The sequence below is a fragment of the Hemicordylus capensis genome, chromosome 3 (genome assembly GCF_027244095.1).
Source record: "Hemicordylus capensis ecotype Gifberg chromosome 3, rHemCap1.1.pri, whole genome shotgun sequence".
NCBI classification, from domain to species: domain Eukaryota; kingdom Metazoa; phylum Chordata; class Lepidosauria; order Squamata; family Cordylidae; genus Hemicordylus; species Hemicordylus capensis.
Window position 1 is genome coordinate 146,545,488 of NC_069659.1, and position 6,552 is coordinate 146,552,039.

The following is a 6,552-nucleotide window of genomic DNA, read 5'->3' on the forward strand; positions in this document are numbered from 1 at the left end:
AAATTTCAAGTCGATTGGACCTTCCTCTGATTTTTTACAAATTTTTTTTAAAAAATTAATTCTTGCCCATAACTCACAATGTGGAGCCCTTAGGGGCAAAAAAGCTGGGGTGGGTGGTAGCCACCCATGGGTGTCCTCCACCCCAAAAATCCCAAGGCAATTGGTTGCTCCTAGTATTATTGGTGAATTTTTGAAGAAAATTTTTTTTCCATTGCCTAGAATGGGGGTTTGGGGCTGCCCCAGACCCGCCTCTGTGGGGTGGCAGCACCCCCAAAGTGGGTCCAGGGCCATGGCAAAAATGCCCTCAGTCCCTCCCTGCAATCCCCGTAGAGATAGGAGTGATGGTTCTGTTGTTTTTCTGAGGTGTTCTGAGTGTAGATTCTATGATAGCTAATGAGATTTCCAATGAGACACCATGAATCCACTCTCATTTGCTATCACAGAATCCACACTCACTCAGAACACCTCAGAAAAACAACAGAACCATCAGTCCTATCTCTACGGGGATTGCTGGGAGGGACTGAGGGCATTTTTGCCATGGCCCCGGACCCACTTTGGCGGTGCTGCCACCCCACAGAGGCGGGTCTGGGGCAGCCCCGAACCCCCATTCTAGCCAATGGAAAAAAAATTTTTCTTCAGAAATTCACCAATAATACTAGGAGCAACCCAACAATTGCCACCCCATCTTTTTGGCCCCTCTCTCTGGGCGCCCTAACACGTAACACCTAGTCAGTCCATCTTAATGCCTACCTACTACCACCACTCCTATCCAAGCAAGTAAGAGGAGGACACTCAGAGAGACAACACCCACTCTCTGATCTAACAAAAAGGCCACTGCTGTGCTGCCTGCCAGCACAGCAGCAGCAGCGGAGCAGCACACTAAGCACAAGAGCAGCACACACAGAGAAGAAGCAGGAGGCGGAGCAGCAGAGCAGCAGACCTGCCGCTCTGCATGATGGGTGACGTGATGCCCAAAGAAACCACCGCCTCACTCAGTGCCTGCCACTGACTAGGCCCGACAGACAGAAGCCAGCCAACCTGCTCTGCTCTGCTCTGCTCTGATGCTCCCCATGGATGATGCACACACACCCTACATCTGCATCCCAATGACCAGACCAGACCAGACCAAGTGCGCAGAGTCAGCACAGGCCAGCAGCCACCAGCCCAGAAACAACAACAGCTACTACTGCTACCACCACAACCAGTGTTGCCGCTACAATAACATTCCCAGTCCAGTCACGCGCGCCACACCCTGAGCCTAGCACACAGCCAACAGCTGCTGCCAGCCAGTGCCTGGCAAGCCCAGCCAACATGAGGAGGAGAGAGCTAACAAGTAGACGGCGCACGCACATCACCAACCCATCACGACGGCGCAACTGCAAGGGGAGAGGGCACAATTACAGGCAGGAGGAGGAGGAGGAGGCAAGGCAATCCTAGCACAGATTTGAAAGTTTAAAATCCACCAGGACATCTTCTAGAATCTAGACTTCTGTTTTTTCTACCACCAGCTGTAGTGTCTAGTTAGTCAGTGTGCTGTGCAGCTGAGCTGAGCTGAGCTGAGCTGCATGTGAGGAAGGGTGATTGTAGCTAGTTCTTTAGTTTCAGCAGACTGAGCATTGAGCATGGGCAGTGGCCTTGGGAAGCAACACAATTACACGACACTCACCTGCTGCTGCTGGTCCTAGAAGTTGCCTCTTCTCGTCTTCACCTCTTCGTGTGTGTGTGTGTGTGTGCAGTGAGTGCATGCCTTTTGCCTTGCTGGAAAGAAATGCTTCTCTGGTCCACCACCACATATCTGCTCAAGGACACAGAGGCCCAAGGCAGAGGTGGTGGTGGCACCAGTGTGAGTGCATGTGTGCTGGTGGTGTTTGCCACCACAGGTGTTTTGTGTGTGTATGTGTGCGCTGCTAGCTAGGAGGGGGGAGGGAGGCAGGGAGGGAGGCAGGGAGGCAGGGGGGAGGAAAGGGGAGGGGGAGAGGGATGTAGAGGGGATTGAAGGGGGGAGGGTCCGGCTCAGAGTTGGTCAGCCACATATTTGTGCACACACGTGCTCACGTGTGTGCTTCGGTGGGAGAGACCAGACTCTCATCATCTGCCAGACCGGGGTTGGGGGCAGGTGAGGCAGTGGTGGGCTGGAAGGGAGGGAGGATGGAAGGTGGTGAAGAGGAAGGGGAGAGGATGAGAGGGGAAGGATGGAGGGAGGCATGGGGGGGAGGAAAAAAAACATGTAGACAGACACACACCACACTACACACTAGGCATCCATTCACACAGACAGACAGACACACAACAGGAAGAGACAGACTGAGCCTGCACCACACACACACACACAGACCCAATTCCCCCCCTGCACAGTTATCAATCAATATGTTGTGTTGGCAGCCAGTTCATTGCTATTCTGATGGTTTTGGGTTTTTTGCCATCAGCCAACATCAACAGTGACCACAATCAAGATGAACATAAGATGATAATAATTCATTCGTTTCATTTCAAAAAATCACCCAATCATTTTCTCCATGTAAACCAAGCCCCCCACACATGATTTCTGGTGACATTTTCAATAAAATCAATTCATTTGGCATTCATCATTTTGTTCTCCCTTTGTCACCTTTTTTTCTTTCTTTTGCATAATTTTGAGGCTTGATTTTGACATGGGGTTTTTAAAGAAAAAATTATTTACATGTTTATTTACTAGTATTTACATATCTACACTGCATTTTTGAACGTATACCCGCCGCTGCCGCTAAGTCTAGTACTCCGTGGGCTGTGCTACTTTGGGGGGGTGTGCCGTGCCCACGCCAGGTCCCCAAATGCTGACAGGTGGATAGATAAAGGACCTGTGCTGGTCAGCATTGGGTTTCTTTTTAGGTGGGCGTGGGCATTGTAAACATCTGGCCAGTCGCAGCACTACAACTACTACTACAACTGCATCTCTGTGTGGGCACACTACACGCTGCGACTGGCTGGCACGGCTCAGCATCTGTCACGTCAGCTCAGCTAGAGGTGGAAGGGGGGAGGGTAGGGATAAGCAGAGGTCGAGCCAGGCAGGTGACCAACCATGGGGCAACCCACGGTAATCACTCGCCCGTCTCAAACTGCAGCTTGGGGTAGCCCAACAGGGGGAGGTTCACCTTAAGGAAGACCAGCTGCTCCACCAGACCAGGGTCCAAGCGGGAGCGAGAGGGTGTCACCACGTCCCCGGCACGTGAAAACACCCGCTCGCTCTGGACACTGGTTGGGGGGCAGAAGAGGAGGCGCACAGCCACCACCGCCAGGTCCGGCCAGACTTGGCGGCGGCTCGCCCAGAACTGTGCGCAGTCCACGCCATCTCCCTCCACAGGCTCCTCCAAGTACTGCGCAATGCATTGCTCAGCACTGGAGGGGGGCCTGGCAGGTCGAGCCTCCCGCATACCAGGCATGGCGCCATAGCAGAACCGCTGAAACCACTGGGCGGATCTCGAGTCGGTAGCAAATGGCTGCTGCGATGGCGCTGCCTGGGATGCCGCGCTGCTGGACTGGGAAGAGGGAGGGGAAGGGGAAGCTGACGCCGGCTGGCCGCCCATGCTGCTGCTGGGTGCGGGTTGGGCCGTGAGGGCTGCCCCCGCACCACTACCAACACCCTGGTCTCTGCGGGCCCTAGCGGCCTCCTCCTCCCTAACCTTCTCGACCAGGATGCCCTTCCACCTGGGCAAGTCGTCGGCACTCACGGCATTGCCCTTGAGGGCTGGGTGACAGAGACAAGCGAGGACATACTCCTCCCTGTCTCCCAGCACATCAACGAGCCGCTTGTCAACCCCAGACCTCAGCCTCCCAGCCAGAGCACGACCCTCTGGCGTGGTCAGAGAGATATGGAGTCCACCCATCAGCTTCTCGAGACCAACAGCTGTGGGCAGCGCCTGGCTCAAGGGAGTGGTGTCGCCACACAAGCCCTTCGTGGCAAGCTGGAAGGGCTCGAGTGCCGACACCGCCTCGGACATCTGCTTCCACTCTGCGTTCGAGAAGTCGCAGACATCCAAGGACTCGTCCCTCGCCAGGGCGACAAGGGCTCTCTCCTGCTCCAACAGGCGCTGGAACAGGAGGAAGGTGGAGTTCCACCGCGTCTCCACATCCGTAGGGATGAGATGGCGAGGAAGGCCAAGGTCATCCTGCTTCTGGCGAAGCAGTCTCCTGGACTTCTCGCTGCGGTGGAAGTGGGCGGCCAGCTTGCGGGACTTATCCACAAGCGTGGCCGTGGCAGCAACAGCAGCTGCGATGGGGCGGGCCCCCTTCTCCTGGGACGCCTTCAGCTCCTTAAGGCCAAGGGCGTCCCTGACGGTCAGATGGAGCGTGTGTGCCATACACCGTATGTTCACACAGTCCATGACTGTCTCGACAGCGGCGGTAACGTTGGCTCCATTGTCGGTGACAATGAAGCCGCGGGAGAGGTGTGGACACCCGCCAATCCACTCCTCTATCTGGCGGTCGAGTACGGCCGCCACCTCCTCCGCGGTGTGCCTCGTGTCCATCGTCTCCATGTGCAGGACGGCCCACCTGTGCCGTAGTGCAGCGGGAGCCGCGCCGGACCCGGAAGCATCGCCCGCGGAGGTCCCCTCACTCTCCGGTCCCCACCAGTGGGCAGTGAGGGCCAGGAAAGAAGCGTGCATCCCACTGACACTGGTCCAGAGGTCAGTCGTGAAATGCACGCTTGTCCCGGCCGGAGCTGCACGCAGCTCGGCCGACACGAGCTCCCTGCACCGGCGGTACAGGGAGGGGACCACGTTCCGGCTGAACGTCGTCCTTGAGGGGATGACGTATTCGGGAGCCAGGTATTGGAGAATACGGCGGAAGCCGTTGTTCTCGACCACCTGAAACGGCTGGTCATCGGTGGAAATCATCTCCCCTATGAGGCGGGTGAGGTGATGATGGTCCACGCGAACAATACGCTGGCTGCCCAAGGACTGCGTCCACCGCAGGACGGGCAGTGTAGCCTGCCTGCTGGCTGGCACACTGCTGCTGCCCGCCCTAGTGGCAGATGCACAAGGCGCACTAGCGCTGCCAGCCTGTCCCCTGAGACCTGGGTGGTGACGCTCTAGGTGTCTCCACATAGGCGTCGTACCCAGGTGCGCAGGGTCCCTTCCACAGCTGACAAGCATCCTGCAGTGGACACAGCGGGCGTGGAATGGGTCATCTTGAGGGACCTCAAAATGCACCCATGCACCACTGCCCTTGGCCTCCTGCGCCCTGGGCGCCGTCCTAGGCCGTTTCTCGCAGGGTGGCTGCAGTCCTGGGGGGGGGCGGCCGCCGCTGCCTGCCCACTGCTGCCACCCAACCCGCCCCTTCCGCCCTCCACAGCGGAGGAAGGGCCCGGCTCAACTGGCATCGGAGAGGCAGGCCTCTCCTCCACCACCTCGCCAGACCGCTCCCCACCAGAGTGTCGGGCTTCACGAGGGGGGGCCCCACTGAGCGGCGAAAGGATAGGTGGAAGGGGCCCCAGAGGGAGGGAGAACCTGGCTGCATCGCTGCCAGCCGCACGGTCCTCACCGCCCTCTACCTGCTCTTCCAACTCCACAGTCTCCTCCACCTCAACAACTGGCGGTAGCTCAGCAGCACCTGGTGCCGCCGGCGAGGAGGGACCCGCCACAGCCCTAACGGTGCCTCTGCCTCTGCCGCGATTGGCGGCAGCAGGCGTGGGGAACTGAATCCTGCGCACCAAAGATGGGGCCGGAGCAAAGAATTCTCCAATGGGGAGAACTGGGGTGTCCTCAGGCTCCCCGCGTCCTCTCCCTCCCCGTGCCGCAGGCGCACCCCGCACCTGGCCTCTCCCACCTCTGCCTGCCAGCCTTGAGCGAGCCCTGCCCGCCACACGGCGCTCAGACATGCTGCTAGGTCAGAAGGAGGGAGACTTTAGGAGGAAGGCCAGACAGGGTCAGAAAAATAATTTGGAGGGGCTTAGGGGCCAAAAAAAAGGCAGCTGATTTGGAGGCGGCGGGGGGGAAGTTTGTTTTCAAAAAAGGAAGCCAATTGGGGGGAAAGGAAGACTTTTTGATATGGGGGGGGAAGCCAATCGAAGTGAGGGGGAGGGTGTCCTTTTTGAATTTGGGAGTCAACCACCAAGCCAATTGGGGAGATGGGTCTGGGAGGGTTTTTTTTAGAAAAATAGGGGGTTAAAGGGTGGAACCCCGGTGTGGGAGGGTGGCACGGGCAGTTAGGTGGAGTAGTTCTGGTGTGGGTGGCAAGTTTTTAGCTTTTGGGGGGGGGAGAGTGGATGGGGGGAGGGCACAGCACCTACCGGGGGTGGGGGAGGGATGCAGTCAACGCTTGGGAACCTGCAGATCAAAGGAGGAAACCCTTATTTAGTGAACTGGAACACAAAGTGTGGGTTCTGGGGGGTGGTTCTCAAGTAATGCTCCTGTGGGGGGAGCATCAAACTCAATGCAGCCTATTTAGTGACTCTAAATTGCACACAACCAAAACCAGAACCCAGTCACACCAACACAGAGGTTGAACCCACCCACTCTGTGACTCTGCCTGCCCAATGCCATGGCAAGCAAGCAGCAGCAAACACTTGATGGC